Genomic DNA, 15482 nt, shown 5'->3' with positions numbered 1-15482 from the left:
CACTGACGTCAGCCTCACCAGTCTATAGTTCCCTGGCTTTTTCTTACCACCTTTCTTAAATAATGGCACCACATTAGCCAACCTCCAGTCCTCCAGCTATCAGAGTATAAATATCTCAACAAGGAGCCTAGCAATCACTTCCCTAGCTTCCCACAAAGTTCTGAGGTATACCTGATCAGGTCCAGGGGATTTATCCACCTTTGTGCATTTTAAGATACCAGCACCTCGTCCTCTGTAATATGGACACTTTTCAGGATATCACTATTTATTTCTCCAAGTTCTCTAGCTTCCATATCCTTCTCCACAGTAATGACTGATGTGAAATATTTGTTTAGTATCTCACCCAGCCCCGCACATAGACAATCGTTTTTATCTTTAAGGTGCCCTATTCTCTCCCTAGTTACTCTTCCGTCCTTAATGTATTTGTAGAATCTTTTTGGATTCTCCTGAACCCCCTATTTGCCATTGTTTACAAATATTCACTTTGTTCCAGATATTCTGATTGTGATCCATAATTCACTATTTCTGTGTAGCAGGGTACATAGCCATGAAGATTAAAATGGCCTTAGATGTCTCCAACTTCCAACTCATCTCAGCCTATAGTCTGAAAGCCAAAGAACCTGATCATATCCAGATAGGTGCCAGGCATACTCCTTTTCCCCTAAAGTAGTGTGACATTTGTTCCTTGGAACCGGAAATACATAATAAGAAAAGCACTGCAGATAATGGAAATGTATGATATATATTAGACTCCGTCAGGAACAGGAAAGATAGCTGGACAGCCGAGGTGCCACCATTTTCAACTATCGTCTCTTTAGCAGCCAGTAACCTTCCTCTCAAATCAAGATGGCGAGCACAAGTCGAGGGAAAGATGAGGGAGAGCACTATGATATCTAACAGCAAGCTTTGCTGAAGGCAATGGAATTGTCACTGCATTGTCACTGTAAATCAATCATGTATCCTTGCTTTCTCAATCTGATTTTTGTTTTTCCATTGAACTTCGCCCAAGACCACTGCATTAAACTGTTGCCTTTGTATGTGTTGCATTCAATTTAATACTCAATCTCTGTTTTGACCAAGTACAGAAACAAATTGCACAAATATTTTTTTGTTACCATAAAAGCTTATGACCCTAAGATAGTGAACTGAATCCTACATTTTTTTGGATAAGTGCCAGTTGTGTCCAATTTTTTGGAGGATACAGTTTTCACTAAGAGGCAGTGACATTTCTCTCTGTACCTTATCAGACTTGCATCATTAAATACCTATCCCATCCCTATAGCAACCCTCTCATCCAATTCTAGCACCATCTTACTACATGTTGTTCCCAGTACAATTTGTCACTGCCAGGATATCCCAGAACTGTATGGCTACATCCCTGTCTGGTTCCTGATATTTGCCCTGGACAGAGCAGAGAAGGAAAATTTGGCAGCAAGTTTTGTGGGCAGGGACCTGGAGGTCCTGCTGAATGGCGTGGCGCACAGACGGGACATCGTCTTCCCCCAGGAGGATCACGACACTGGGCCCAGCTGGAACCTGACCTGTGCAGTCGCAGCCATCTGGAGGAATGCCCAGCCATGTGGGAATGTCACTGACCTTCTCCATTCTACCAGCATGAGTATCACCATCTTCTCTCTGATACCTGACTCTCACTTTATCTCTGCTGCTACAGCCACCTCCCACTCTCAGTATTGGAGGCTGTGCTTGACACTCTGTAATGGGATCCATTGAGCAATGGATAGCTCCGTTGACATGAATGAATCCAGCTGACAACCATGACAAGTCTCCTGGCTTTGTGTCTGTGTTAAACAACAAGACAGTATGGTAGTACTGTGAGTCTGATATCTCTAGCTGAGCGACTAAGCACAGAAAACAAAGCAAGGCAGAGAAAATGCATTTCTGATGAAGGGTCTAGGCCCGAAACGTCAGCCTTCCTGCTCTTATGACGCTGCTTGGCCTGCTGTGTTCATCCAGCTCTACACCTTGTTATATCAGAGATATAGCCTGGTCCAGTCTCTGAGCTTGATGTATGTTCCTGAAAAAACAATGTTTGTGCTGCAGCATTACAATGATAGTTGCTCTTGCAGCTCGAGGTGCAGCATTGAAGTGCAGAAGCTTACAGCAATTGGATTGGAGATCATGTCAGATGCTGATGTCCAGGGGTGTTGAGTGCATGAGCTGGTGTGCACTGACAAAACGGTACCTGGTTTCCAACATGGAGCAGTGCCACCAAGTACCCACACTGACATCCATGTCAAGGATTCTCAATGTCTAACCTTTAGCTTATTTAACATGTTTGGTAAGATAGGAAGCTGAATATTAATGAGGCACGATGTGGCTTTAATAAAACGTTTAACAAGCTATATTCCCACTTAATAAGCAACTCTTCATTGCCTAGTAAGAAACTCACCTCAATGCTAGACAGATGCCTGTAAAGAAGCAGTGAGTTGTTCCTGACATGAAGATAGGCCTCTCTGGACTTCTCTCACTTCTCTTTCCATAGCCCACAATGTTCCACCCATTAACCCTGTTTCTCTATTCACACTGCTGCACCTGCTGAGTATCTTACGCATTTTCTGTTTTCATTACAATTATATCATCAATAGATTACCTGTTTCTTGTCACTGGAAGTGGAACAATCCACTTGGATTGCTTTTCTACTTGTCTCCTTAGCAGAGACAAATTTAAGTGTTATGAATTATCCTGTAAATAGTCCACAATGGTGATGTTTGCCATTTGGTCACCATTTTAGGGCCTGGGAGCGACAAGGCTCTTACAGTCCAAAAAAAAATGAGGGTATGGGTTCAGTGGGGAGTGTTTAAATCTTAAAAATCATATTCCAAATCCAAATCTACCAACAATTCTCCCATTTCAGAGTTAACTGAGGTTGAAAACTGGGTCAGCAGCTAATTCACCGAGAGAAAATAGCCTGGTACTTCATATCAGATAAATAGGCTGCGATTTGGCTGGGCTTCATAGGCGTCAAAGAAATGGGTAGCAACATTAAGTTTGGCACTTTGCTGAACCAGGAGGTGAGTGACTTTGCACCTTCCTCCTGGATTTAATGTCTGGCTGAGATAGCAAAATAGTGAACCTCAACCTCACTACAGGTCATTGACCATAATCTTCTCAGTGTCAAATCCATCTCATGAGGCCTCCATTCCTCTCACGTGGATGCACAACCTTTCCTTCACCATGAGGCCTCTGATACCCTCTCTCAGGAGCCCCCAGACCATGCCTCTAATTCCATCCCAACGTCTTCCCCAAGCCCCAAATCAACAGCCAACTAATCTCTGTCTCTTTTCCCCTCCTGAATAAACCCAAGCAACCACCCTCCCCCACCCTGAGATCAACCTCCCTCTACTCCCCCAGGATCATCTGCCTCCCCCTCCCAGGTAGACCTTAAACTCCAGGTTAACCTTTGCTATCACTGCTCTCAGCCTAAAGTTACCCCAGTGTGTGTTTATCTTCATATTCTTCCTAAAGCATCAATATCTACGTGCCATTTTTTCAATTGCCCTAAATGAATCGATCTGTTTTGAGCTAAACTATGCATTATTCTGTACAGTATTGGACAACTAGATTGAATACCAAAATACTTAGGATTCTTAACAGATGTTAAACAAAAGAATATTATACAACATGGTTCATTTAAATCCATGTCCTAACAGAAATAATTCAGCATTTCCCTCCCGTCACAACGATCTGCAAAATGTACCAAATTAAACTTGGAAGTTGGAGCAGTGCTGAATTCTGATTTTCAATCTCCGAAATGAGTATTGGTTTTTAACGCAACCATACCTTGATTCAGGTAAATACTGCAACAAACGAAAAGGAACAGTTTCCTATTTCAACATTTTATATGCTGCCAAATTTATAAAATTTAAGTTGTTTGCATATGCATAGTCTAAGGTGATCACCATGGGCAAAAGTAACAGCCATTAAAATGCCTTACATGCCAGAAATGTAACAAGCAGTTCCACACAATACTCTTTGTCATTCTTTCTCAGCGACAATTAGTAGATAGACTGAAAAGTGCAAAAAGGGCATGGTATATAATTGGCAGGCCTTGGGATTTGATTTCATTTATACAATTGTCTACTACCAACAGCTCAACCCATGGGGACTTACATTTTAGAAGGGCAATTTGCATCTCACATTTCATTTAAATGTAAAAAAAAATCTGAAGCATGTAATGAGCATTCGACCTTCCAAAAAGTGCGCTTCCAAATTGAGAAAATTTTATCATTAAAGGATTTGTATACTTTTAGAATCTGCACGTAGGATTTTAATGTAGAAAGTCAATTTTATGGTAAAATAGTATTTACATTTTCTTACAAGAAAGACAAGCATGCAGATACAATAATATTTATAAAGAGTTTTTCCTATTTTATTTACATCAAAATATAATTGTTTTTGTGAATATGTAAAGCTCAACCAGATATAATTTCAATATCATGCACTAATTGAATCTGGTAGATGTAGAAGCCCTAATAATTAAATATTATAGTTTTGAGCATCCAATTAATCCAGAATTCAACGAATGAACTGGATGTTCACAATTTGAAAAGGTTTTCTAAGGTAAAGTGCAATTCAGCAATCTAAGACATTGACACTTTTAATCAGAACGTAATGTTTTAAGTTCAAACATTGTAAAAGGAAATGCCAATCAACGTGACCTTTCATTTTTCTTTTGAAAATTTAGGCTGAAAATTAGAACGGATGAAAAAATGTGTAACTTCCAAATAAGTAAGGTAAGATAAAAGTAATGCAGGGGAAAATTTAAAATCATTGTGGGCCGTAGGGCCTGTTCCTGTGCTGTACTGTTCATTGTCCAGCATTTCTGGCACAACAGTCACAGAAACCATTGAGAAAAGGGAACAATCAGGGAAACCTTCAGAGAAAACTCATTTTATGTTCAAGATTGAGTCTAATGTTCAAGTGATGAGGTTTATCAGGTTATTATAATTTACGAATTGTGGCATTAAATTTAAGATAAATAAACATGGATCATGTGCTCTATTCTGCAGTCTGCCTGATATCAAAACTGGATGGTTTGATTCTTCGAGATCAGTGGATGGATCAGATAGTCTTACTGATAGCCAGGACAGACAAGAGGCAGTGGCAGACATTTACAATGACTAAGCATGGAGGCTCAGCAGTGGAAGCACAAAGTCAATTTCTGACTACACAAATCCATGGGCAACTCTTGAAACAGCACAGACGCTGCCAGGTTCAGGGATGGTCTGGGGAAAGGCCTGCCTCATGCGCCAGCACTTTGTCAAAGATTTTCCAAAAAGCACTAGAATGAAAAACAGCCTTCCATTCCTCACCACTCTCCAGCCCTCACACTCATAATGCCAACATATCTCTTCATGCCCTCCCACCACACCCTTCATACTCTACTTGCCCACCTTTGTCTTCTAGCCACCCCAATGCCCCTGACACTCTCCATGACAACCAATATCGCTCTATCCACCCCCATGGTCGCTCAACCTTTAACCTGTTAACCAAACACCTGGCCCTTTGTAGTCATTATGCAAATATTGTGAACTTATCGCAACCCATACCCCCACCCACCAATCTTTTTCCTTACACTTAGTATCCACCAGGGATGCACCTCAGAGCTCATGCTGAGATGACATGAAATAAAGGTCCTAAGTAGTTATTGAACAATTCACCAGTTAAATTAATAAACTTCTTTTTTTAAACTCACTGTGTTAAACTTATATTTATACCTTATTGGAACAAGCATTCAAATTAAAATCAAAGAGTTCTATAATCACTTGGAGAGTTAATCAAACTATGAAATTGCAGGCACCTGGCTGTGATAATGTAAGGATACACAATCAGTCATGCAGCATGGCAGACAGTATGAAACAGCGAGCAATAACTGGATTCATATTTTTATTTTAAATATCTAAAGGGCCAAAATTTTAAATGTCTTGATGGCTTGTTAATTCTTTTGGGCATTTCAGCATGCTAGTTGATTTTGACAGTTGACTTTGATAGTTCATTTTGATCATTTCTTTTGATAGCTCAGCTTGACATTTGCTTTTACCAATGAAGGTAATATGTCAGGAGCAAATCACTGCAGATGCTGGAATCTGTACTGAAAACAACCAATGCTGGAGATCACAGCAGATCCGACACATTCCATGGAGAGAGAGCAAGCTAACGTTTCATGTCTAGATGACTAGAGTTGAAGTGACTTGAAATTAGCTAGCTATCTCTCCATGGATGCTGTCTGACCCGTGATTTCCAAGGTAATAGTTCAGTTTGATGGTTCCTTTTGACAGTTCTATTAACAGTTCAGCTCGACAGTGCCAATGTGTTAATGCACTATGTACAATCTTACCTACTTTTAGAAATCCCAAAAGGCAACTTCCATCTCCCAAGAGGAACCTGACCTTTACCAGAGGTTTCCCAGGATTATATCCAATACAGTACCTAACCTCCAAAGGGGTACCCTAGCTATCCAAACAAATCCACAAAGATCAATCCTGCTCCCATCTGGTCGAATCCATACATATCCCATTTTACACAATAATATCAGACATAAGTGGAGGCATCTGCTGATTTATTTGGGCAGATGTCTTTGCCAAACGTGCATGACATAATGAAGACGGCAGAAGAAGCTTTACTGAAAACAGTTTATAGGTTTCTCTATAAATCAAGGAATATCACTGACAGATGGCAGTTCTGTGGTCAGTCAAGAGATAGCCTGATGAACGATGCAAGCTACCACAGCAGGGAAATGGTTTCTAGTTGAACAGAGAATCCTGCAAGCTTGTAAGGATTCAGGGACATTTACTCCAGGGGAAGAAGAATCACCAGAACAGACTTTACTGCTGTTGATGGATTTAGGGAATTGTTGGAGAAAATATTCTCTTAAAGTTATTACTCTACAAAACTGGGACTAAGGAACCCATTGGCAGCTGGGAGCAATTGTGGACAGTTTATTAAAAGGACTGTAATTCTATAGAGAGCGTAATGGGTATTAAGTATAAATAGGGAACATTACTTTCTGAGGTTTAAGGTACAAGTTGCCTACAAAACGAAAATAGGATTTAGTCAGTAGTGCTTTTAGCCATTTGCTAAAATTAAAAGTTGAAAATTTGAAATCTTTTTTCTTCATTCCTTTAGCTAATAACTGGAAGTTCAAGTCTCTTTTTAAAATGTATCAGTTTCTTTGGAGATCAAAATATTAATAACAGTTTTAGTTGGAAACACAATCTTCTGTGAAAAGCTAGGGCTTTAGCCCACAGAGTTTTCAGACTGGATGAACAATTTATGCTAGGCAACAGAACACTCTTCAACTGGCATTTTGTGTTGAGGGCAGGAAATAGAAGTTGGAACTTCTTCTGGGTTTGAAATCCACTCCAGGAAGAAATAGTCACTGTGCTAGGATTTTCAGGGAGATGAAATGCCCATAAGTTGGCATGGGGACCTGCTTCATGTCCAATAAACAGCTGGTTCTCCAAGCTGGTTCTCAAAGCCTTCCTGCTTAAGAGAAGTGGAAGGTCTTTGTAAAGAGGAAGTAACCAAGAGGGGGATTTGACTTGAACACACATACTCAGCAATATTTTAAAACCTCTAATAACAAAGCAGCCACTCGCACCATTCTGGAACATGGTAGTGGGGTGAGGTGGGGTGGGTTAGACTGGAGGAAACCCTCTAACAGGACCTACTTTGCCTGCACTTACACCTGGACACAATTAAGTATGTGAGCCTGTCTGGATCAGTGGCCCCACCAGGCAGTTGAACAGCCCCTATATTGTGTTGCAAAACTACAGGTCTACTGGGATTTTTCAGTTGTCCTCTTTACAGGACTTTCAACAAGGCTTTTAGTGAATCTCATCAGTTCACTGCCTCATAGTACAGGTAGCCATGCCGCAGCCTGAACCTGGCCCAAAATGGCTGACAACAGAAATGGGGTCAGCAAACTGGCATATTGAGTAGTGTTGGTATTTCCGTGACTTCACCTGCCTCCCTTACCAAACATGGTGGTGTCAAAAACCTCTGCCCTGCATTTGTCTGTATTTGTGCCCACAATCTTGAAAATTGCTCTTACACAGCAAAGACTGATGCTTGGTCAATCCTATAGCAGATCATGTTATGTTGTTTGTCAACTTCATGTTCTCTCTTCGTTTCCACTGAGAGAAAATTGCTGGCAGCACAAACAATGGAAAATATTGATGGGGCCTCAAATCTTCACAAAACTATTGAACTTTAGACCCAGATTTTCTGTTTGACAGTTATCTCACCACAAAGATGCCTCTAACCCTCACCAAACTTTTAGATCCAGGATAATTTGATTACAGTACTGGAGGTGTCTCTGGTCTTTGTTGGGGAGTTTCAACAGACTGGCAGTGGAGAGCTGCTTCCACTGGCCTCATGGATTAGGCAGAACAGAAGAAGGGAAGTAATTGCTACTTGAAATAATTCTCCTGGTCAAAATTGCTCTCACTGTTGTTAGAGCTGAGAATTCCGTAATTAGCTAAATTACCTTGAAGGAGACTTCTATTAAGAACTAAATACTGAGACCTAACTTAACTTCCTGCATCTAGCATTAAGTCAGGTAACTGCCAAGAAATAAGTTCAGGACAGCAATTCTCTCATTTAAATTTAACTTGCTTGGCTCACAAACATGGGGAGAATGTATTTTAGACAATCCATTGTGCTTCCATTGTGAAATGAAAGGGAGCAGGATATACCTCTAAGCCCTACCTCAGTTTTGCTGGAAAGTTGGCAGACACAAAAAAAATCTGGCCCTTGAACTTTTTATCTAGTATTTCAAAGTAAAAGTTGTATAAACAATATATTTGCAATGTGTTGTATATTTAAACAGATTATTCTTAAGTAAGCTGTTCATTTCTTGTTCCAGAGAGGGATAACCCTGCCCTAGTTATATATTCTCTTTCACAAGTGCTACTGTAACTGATTCTTACGTCCAATGCTTTAACTCAGATTTAGGTGACTGGACTCTAGCTAATCTTGGTTAATAACTATCACTTTGTCCATTCCTTATTTCTCAACACTGGGCCAATAGAATTGTGTGGCCACTAGATGTATCTCCCCCATGCTTAGTTACTTCTGTAACTTTCTTATCTGAGAAGTACAGATTACTGCTTATTCATATGCCTACAATAAACAAAAACCCAATTCCTTAATTTATTCTCTAATCACTTACTTCATTGACTCTAAACACAGCTAAAGCAAAATTATTTCCAAATCCTTTCATGTGCTGCCTCCAGATCTCACTCACAGGAACCTAGCCTTCCTTCAGTCATTCCTCATCACCAATCCACTAATGCAAGCAAAGAATAGGGGATTAAGAGTTATGAGAACTGAATTCCCAATATGGTTCTCTGTTCGTCCACTGTAACTAAGAGCCACAGATTCTCTGGACAAAAAGCACCACCTTTTCCAGTTTTTCCATACATCTTTGACTAAAGTTAAATAATTGAGCAGGAATGCTTCCATGGAAATTCACCACAATAGTTCTCTTGATACGAAATTTGGGTTTGCTGACCGTAAAGGGATTTATTACATTCCAACCGAAGAAACTTATGATTAATAATTAACTCATTGTTGGTTTCTTCATTGCCCAGATACCACTTTTTGTGCTTTTAAAAGCTATTATCCTCAAGAAGTCTCTACTCATATTTGTCTTTTCCAATACCACCCAACTTTGAACTTTCTTTGCTCCTCAAGTCCTTGAATGTATTGTCACATCTCAGCTCTGTGTTAAAGTCTCAGCAAACCACTTTGTTTTTTGCATTTTTGCTTGTCAGCCTGCCTTCAATCCTTTCCTCATTGTTAATAATTTTGTTCAGACTCAGCTGAATGGGACTTAATAAAAACCGAAAGAACTGCGGATGCTGTAAATCAGGAACAAAAACAGAAGTTGCTGGAAAAACACAGTAGGTCTGGCAGCATCTGTGAAGAAAAAAATCAGAGTTAATGTTTTGGACTAAAACGTTTACTCTGATTTTTTTCTTCACAGATCCTGCCAGACCTGATGAGCTTTTCTAGCAACTTCTGTTTTTGTTCCTGAATGGGACTTAACTTTGGCAGAAACTACATTTTCACATTACTCCCATCTCTGGGAAGTTATATTGACTTATTGGCTCTTAAAACATTGACTTCAAAGATCTTATTATCGTCTCTAAACCCTTTGGGACCTTACCTCACCCAAGGTCTGAGGGCTTCCTCAAGGCAAACACCTTCTCTAGAATTTATTCCACTTTGTGTATCTTCCCTCATTTCAACCTTCATTAATAATGAGGCTTTCAATTATTTTGTCCTTAATTACTGGAATTCCTTTTCCAAATTCACCTGTCTTGTTGTTTATCTCTTAACCTTTACAAATCTTCTCAAAACACTTTTAATGGCAGATATGATTCCTAGTTTGCACATCATGACTTGTTGCACAATCCTTCATTTAGCCTTCATCTCATGTATAAAACTAATGTTTTCAGGTTTTTTCCTCTTATTTTAGCATTCATTAAACATGATGATGTTGTTTTGAGACTAAAATTAGTTCCTACAGAGCTCAATTCCCAGGAATTCTAAGATGCCAGATTAGGTTGAACTAATTTTAGATATCCACACTCTTCCACAGATATTTGTACAGCAGCAGTCTCAGCAAAATGGGAAAGTAATTCCATAGCTCATATTGAAAGAGTGAAAATGACAGTTTAGATTGGTGGCTTGATGAATCAATTGTCAACAAAGATAGCAGTGGAACATAAGGTTAAGTTTTGGCTGCATCTCCGTGGAAAAAGTGATTGTGTACAGCTGTTTTGAGTTGGGGACAGCCAGCGAGTAGGATGCCACAAGGGACTTCAAAGACAGTGATAATAAAAACAGATGCAGGAAGGCAGTTATTAAATGCAATAATGGAAAAGTTGGAGTTTGATACGGTTTTTAAAAGATGAGAGGAAAACAGAGAGATTGAGGAAGGAAAATCCAGACAGATGGAAGAGGTTGAGCTTCTGCTGTCAACAAAAGAATGAAGGAGGTAGAGTTGGCAGGGGAAGATGGTAGGTTGGGATATACAAAAGTCTAGGATCCAAGGTATCGAATTTGGGATGACAAAAGTAGCTTTTGCAGTCTCCTTCAGGCTGTTATCTAAGTGGCACAAGACCACGGAGGGGAAAAAAATGAACATGCAAGACCATGGAGGTTATTAATGATTTGGTCATGCATATTAAATTATTTTATCGGATGGCAGCCTATAAAGCCAGTGAGAAAGAACTGCTGACTGACTGGAAACAGAACCTGTTGCAACATTTAGACAAGTTGAGGTATATTGTGAGTAGAGAAAGGATGCCAAAGTCCTAAAGTAGACTAGTCTGGAATTCAAGAAGATGGGTAGAGGATTTCAAGAAGAATGAGGATTTCAGTAAAATTTATTAATAAATTAGTCTTCAACTGTTTCTACTTCCCCTGACCTCCGAAGCAGTTCTTGATGAAATTTAATGACAGACTGATCGATTGTTGGTTGTATTCTTTGAAACATATGGGAGCAATAGTGCACTTGGCAATAATTTTAACACTCACCTAAACCAGGCAATGTTAAAAAAAGTATTGTTTAGCCGTGGCAAATCCAATTCACATTTCATCCATCACTTTAACAGGATGGTTAAAATTTTAAGAATGCTAGATGAAAAGGAGCAATTAAGCTAATTATTGGGGAATAGAATCAATTACCTTTAGCCAGGCAATCATTATGAGGCTGATTTACCTGGATGGTCTAGTCACACTCAAGTAAGCCTTAATTTAACACCAGTCACTGAGATGACATGATTTCTAATTATTCAAAATACAGCAGTATTGAAAACAGGCAACTCTGATGTAATGAAGTGTGAGCAGCCATCATTCATCCAAATGTGATTGATAGACATCTTTTCTACGCTTTACAAGATGAATGTCACAAAATTGTATTGTTCTGAATGCATATCCATAGTATAAACGTAGATCGTGGTACTGTGCTTTTGCTACTGGGGAGGCAGGGAGGATATCTTCTACATGTAAAATATGATTTTCAGCAGCCCAGGAGAAATTGTGCCAAACTGAATAAAAGGATTGAGAAATTATTTTTATTTCCACATCTGTTGAAGGAATCAAGCTATGTGTGAATAAGACTAGCTTAGAGAATGGGTAGAAAATGAAGAGAGAATTTAAAAATAAACACAGGAAGCATAATTGAGTAGAATAGGACTACTTTATTGTAGAACTAGAAAAATATTACAAATGAATAAGTTATTACTCATTATAAAAGTAGAATACATTTAAATGTAGTTATCCTCATTACTTTTAGATATATTGTACAAATGTATAAATGATATGGACATGACACAAATAAGTGCAATTCCTACCAGTACATCATGTTTCTCAGTAAAAATATTTAAACTAAAGCGACAGTTTTGTCCTCATACCAAAAACAACCAGCTCATGGTTTCTTGTTCATATTTTTAAAGTCAATAAAGTTAGCTGGTAGGGTTTTGAATGTCATGTCCATTGAATGATGTTCCACCATTTAAACATATGCTGGTCCCACGGAAAGGTTTCAGTTTCCCCTAATTGAGTGGCTGCACCTCAGAACTAGAGGAGGGTTACTAATTTTACAGCAATAGATTAACTAAAGAAGCCATATGCTCTATTAACTCTGACCAAACTAAATACTTCCATGTGAACCACAGCAATGTGCAACTGTGTGCCTTAGATCACACTCTTGTACAAGTAAAATGGCCTGATTCAGCATATAGGTGCAGTCCCCAGCATTTCATCTTGCCATGTTCAAATCGGGCAATCATCTATTATTTTTAGTCAACCTGTTCCTGTTTCTGCTCCTGCTGTAGGACAGTTAGTACTTAAGCTCAGTTTTTCTGGTCCAGAGTTAAGCACATAACCACTGCACCACAACAGCCCTTTATGCCAAACAAACATCTAAATCATTCAAAAACACTAGCCAATTTACCACTTTCATTACATGTAATTATTAAGTTGCTGCTGACCACATGTCATGTACGTCATCTACTTTGGGCAGAAACAGGTGTTCACTGAGTAGTTCACACCTCATTGAGTTGCAGTTCCCTTGGATACTTAATCACCTCTAAATAGTGTTGGGTTACTGCTTGCACTGCTCAGCACTGACAACAATAATAAACATGTTCAAAAAGTAAATAGCAGCTCATTAAGATCCAATTACTTGGTGTGCTTAATCCTCTCTAAATAGTATGGGTTACAGTTTCCAGACTGAATTGATACAGTCTTTGTTTAATAACATAATTTCTTTAGACTATCCAATGCATAGAAGGACAAAGAGCTTAAATGTCAATATATGGGACATAAAATTGTTAATTAATTTGGTATCTTCTTCTTGTTATCTTTTTATTTGCCTGCTTTTTTACATGAGGAACTGATGAATTTTGAGGCACCGCCAGCTGAACCAGTGTTGGATGAGGTAATATGAATCATAGAATCCCTACAGTGTGGAAGCAGACCATTCGGCCCATCAAGTCTACAGTGACCCTTTGAAGAGCATCCCACCCAGACCCAAACCTTAACCTATCCCTGTAACCCAGCATTTCCCATAGCTAATCCACCTAGCCTGTGTATCCTGGACACAATGGGCAATTTAGCATGGCCAACCCACCTTTCTTGCACATCTTTGGACTGTGCAAGAGCACCAGAGCATCCAGCGAAAACCGACACAGATATTTAGATGATGTTTAAAGTTTTGGCAAAGATCTGTAGCTCGGGTTGTGGGTGAGGTTGTTGACTTACTCGCTGAGCTGGCTTAATTTTGTACAGACGTTTCATCACCATGCTAGGTGACATCATCAGTGGAGCCTCCGATGAAGCGATGTTATTCTACTCCACTTGGAATTTATACTGTCCGGTCCGTTATGGTGAGTACTGTCATCTCTCATTTTGATCTATATGGGTTTGTATATGGGGTCCAATTCTATATGTTTGTTGGTTAAAGTATGGGTGGAGAACCATGCCTCTATGTTTGGCTTGGGCTACTATGGTTACTTTGTCCCAGTTAAACTGATGGTCTTCATTGTCTGAATGTACAGATATTAAGGAGGGTTCATCATGCCGTTTTTCTGCTAGCTGATGTTCGTGTATTCTGATGGCTAGTTTCCTTCCTGTCTATCCGATGTAATGTTTGTGGCAGTTGTTGCATGGTATTTTGTAAACCACGTTGGTTCTGCATGTTGTGGGGATGGGGTCTTTAAACCTTGTAAGTGTTTGTCGACAAACACACTGGCCACTGCCCTACATCAAGAACATATCGGAACTGACAACAAGACTCCTAAGACCACAAGAATCGTGGTGGCCCACAGGCCCACAGCCACTCCACAACAAACACTTACAAGGATTAAAGACCCCATTCCCACAAAATGCAGAACCAACATGGTTTACAAAATACCATGCAACGACTGCCACAAACATTACATTGGACAGACAGGAGGGAAACTAGCCATCAGAATACATGAACGTTAGCTAGCTGCAAAACAGCACAATGAATTCTCCTTATTATTGGTACACTCGGACAATGAAGGCCATCAGTCTAACTGGGACAAAGTAACCATAGTAGCTCAAGCCAAACATAGACACACACGGGAATTGCTAGCGGCATGGTTCTGCACCCATACTTCAAATCAACAAACGTACAGAATTGGACCCCATATATAAACCCATACAGATCAAAACCGGAAATGACACTTCTCACCATAATGGACCGGACAGTATAAATTCCAAGCGGAGTAGAATAACATCACTTCATCAGAGGCTCCACTGATGATGTCACCTAGCATGGCGACAAAGCGTCTGAACAAAATTAAGCCAGCTCAGCGAGCAAGTCAACAACCACATGGAGAATGTGCAAGCTCCATACAGACAGCTGCCTGTGAGTGAAATCAAATGCAGGTCCCTGGCACTGTGAGGCAGCAGTGCTAACCACTGAGCCGCCATGCCACCCAATTTCTAAAGTCAGAACCAAAAGAATTGAAAAATGTACCCACTCATGGATGTCATTGGGCTAACGGTCCAGAGGCCTAAGCTGTGCTCTGGAAATGGGTTCAAACCTCGCCACAGCAGCTGGTGGAATTTAAACTCAATCATCAAGTCTGGAATTGAAAATCTAGTCTCAGAAATAGTGACCATAAAACTATTCTCAATTGTAAGAAAAAGGGAAGGACATCCACCATCCTTACCAAGTCCAGCCGACCATATTCCAGAACCACAGCAGCATCGTATGTTTTAATTGCTCTCAAGGGTGATTGGGAACAAAAGTTGCTGCATTGGCAATGCCCATTTCTCATGAAAGAGTGAAAAAAAAGTCCCTACTCTTGATCAATAGTTTCCAACCAGTGCATTCCATGAGGGGGACTTTTAGCAGAGGATTAGATAGGGTGGACAGTGGGAGCCTTTTTCCTCGGATGGTGATGGCTAGCACGAGG

This window comes from Rhincodon typus, chromosome 8, assembly GCF_021869965.1.
Source record: "Rhincodon typus isolate 14 chromosome 8, sRhiTyp1.1, whole genome shotgun sequence".
Classification (NCBI taxonomy): Eukaryota; Metazoa; Chordata; class Chondrichthyes; order Orectolobiformes; family Rhincodontidae; genus Rhincodon; species Rhincodon typus.
The sequence above is the reverse complement of the archived record's forward strand: the minus strand, read 5'-3'. Positions refer to the sequence as shown.